Source organism: Pinus tabuliformis, chromosome 2_2 (genome assembly GCF_031772625.1).
Source record: "Pinus tabuliformis cultivar Carrire ecotype Pingquan chromosome 2_2, CPIR1, whole genome shotgun sequence".
Lineage (NCBI taxonomy): Eukaryota > Viridiplantae > Streptophyta > Pinopsida > Pinales > Pinaceae > Pinus > Pinus tabuliformis.
The window spans coordinates 172,163,594-172,166,256 of record NC_142300.1 but is presented as its reverse complement, the minus strand read 5'-3'; the positions used below and the strand labels follow the sequence as shown (position 1 = coordinate 172,166,256).

Sequence of the window (2,663 nt, the reverse complement as noted above, 5' to 3'; positions counted from 1 at the left end):
ACAATATTCCCTAGTGCAATTCCAAAAACCAGGAATGATCCATCTAGGGCAGAAGGTTGAATGGCTACATCAAGCCCTTGAGTCTAGGTTTGTTGAGACTCTGCTTCTAGAGCACATTTCAACAGTCCAATCAAATGGGTAAAACCCATCCAGGGAGATAATATTCAAACAACAAGAGCTACTCTTTACTTTCAAAAATAAATTAAAAGCTGGAAGCAAAACACCCTGAAAGAGGGTTTGGGAGGAGATTGAATTTCACAGAGCGACGTAGGATCAACACGAATACTAAACATGATGTATTAACAAGAATATTAAACATGATTTGACACTTCCTCCATATAATACAAACAAAGATTATGTTATGGTCACAACCATAGTCAGTTAAATAAAACTAAAAGAGTATGAATAGACCCTCGGCAAGGGTATGTCAACTGAATTGAAAACACAAAATCTAACACACCCTAAATGGTAAAGAATTCTTTTAAATAACCATAAAAGGAAAAGTTACATAGTTAATCTCTATGCAATTTATATAATCTTCCTAAGTATCATTTTGGAGTTACCTAAAATAGAGAAACATTCCAGTTCACATATGATAACCAAAACAACCTGAGAATACAAAAATTCTTGTTACTATCATAGTTAAAGAAGGGTCGAGGGCCTCATACTTAAAAAAAGGTTCAATAAACAAAAATACAAGATTCAAGGCATCCAACACTTGAAAATGTTACACAATTAGAGGAAACCCAATTGATATTTTCATACACAACCTTAAGAGAACCCATAATTCTCAGAGAGCAGGCAAGGCACGCCAAAGCATGGAAAGAAATCATGGTTTCATTCAATTTCCAACCTGCAAGTGAAGGACAAATGAGACTGGGTAAACCCTTTGAACTAATTCCTTTGGAAGTTGCCCTGTAACCCTACTTCTCCACCTGCAATAAGAAGTAACTACCCTATTAGGGTTTAAACGATTGTGAGAAATTAAAGGAAACAATTCATCAAATAACTCAATTAAGCCAGGGAGAGCTTACCTGAGTTTGTCGTGGAGGGAAGGACTCCATTTTTTGAGAACTGTCACCGAGGAAGAGAAATCGAGGGCTTTCTTCCATAAATAAATACAGATTTCCTAGATAACCCAAAGAAAAGGAGAGGTTAACTGCTACACAATAGAAAAGATGCATTGGTATGGCACCCTTCTTGTCTCAAAGAACCAGTTTCAGAAAGGAAGAAATTCAGAGACACGTTCTGTTCAGAGACAGGGAGTGAATGAATTCCACGAGCAACAACCCACTAGGTAGTTACCCTAACCCTACCTCGGTGAATCATGACCATTGAATAAGCACCATAGGGTTCCATCGCAAGGTTGCTACCTAGTGGAAGTTGGGAATTGTGCCCACCTGGATGTGTGTCTCGGAGTTTCGAGAACCATCCAACTTTATCAATACAATTTATATGCAAAACTAAACTTAGATTACGATGATTGCAAATCAATTCACCAATGTTTTTTCAAGCCATGGCTAATACCATCCGCTTTTCAATAATGCATTTTAATTATAATTATGTCATCTCAGGTGTATCAAGGGCTACCTTAGTTTAACGGGTTTTGTATAAAGTTAAGTTAGGTAAATAAAAAGTTTTTTTTTTGAATTGTTACGTTATATTTGCTTATGTGACAAGTGGTATCATAGCATTAAGTTGCAACACTGTGACCTAAATTGGGTACCTGAGAATATCAAACTGTAAATTTTCCACATAGGACTCGATAGCTAAGGAAACATGAGGAGAGGGGTTGGAATTCCTCCGCCTTGAAGACCCTCGATGGGTTCAAGGTCTGTACCCTTTTCTGAGGCTAACCCAGAGATGTGGCTTCAGTTGGGAGGGGAGAATAACAATTCCAATGTTCTATTATTAGAGAGAGTGTAGCAGTTACAAACAGAACTAGCGAATTTACGTGTTGATAATGAACAATTAAGGTTGGAGAAGGAAAGAATCTTTAAAATTATTTCTGATAGGAAAACCAAAGAAATCCTATACCTAGCCTCGACAGGGAAATATAACTGAACTGCATGCTCAATAAGAAAACTTTCAAGAGATCGAGGGAGATCAAGTTGAACATGAGGAGGGGTCTGAGAATGCTTCAGGCATAAAGGGGGCCAAGAGACAAAAAATAGAATTGCAGGGAGAATTTAAGAAAATTAAACCACCTTTGTTTGATGGGGAAATTGAAGAGGCTGCGGAAGCCTAGTTGATAAATATGAACAAGTACTTTCAAATTTATGAGTATGAAGATAATTTAAAAGCCAGGTTGGTCATATATCAACTGCAAGTCAAGGCCACCTTATGGCAGGAAGAGATGAAAATTGTGAGGAATATTGATGGACAAGATGTAACTTAGGACAACTTTCAAAAACACTTCAAGGACAAGTACTTGACAGAGAGGTTTTATGATGAAAAGGCCAAAGAATTTCATTATTTGAAATTGGGACAACAAACTATAGATGAATACATAACCAAATTCATATCAATATTAAGGTATGTCCCATATATTTGCGAGGAGAAGGAAAAAGTACAAAGGTTTGTTAGTAGCCTCCCAACATTCATGAAAGGAAAAATGGAATTTGACAATCCAAGAACTACGGATGAAGTTATTCGCAAATCCT

At 37.0% G+C, this 2,663-nt stretch overlaps 1 long non-coding RNA gene across 1 annotated transcript; it reads right to left on the bottom strand.

Moving 5' to 3' along the window:
- Nucleotides 1-569: 569 nt before the first annotated feature.
- LOC149191971 (uncharacterized) lies at nt 570-1,457 on the bottom strand. Its single transcript, XR_016254855.1, has 2 exons — nt 1,035-1,457; nt 570-935 (listed from the first exon to the last, which is right to left on the bottom strand). It is a non-coding gene; the product is annotated as an uncharacterized LOC149191971 (long non-coding RNA).
- Nucleotides 1,458-2,663: the final 1,206 nt, after the last annotated feature.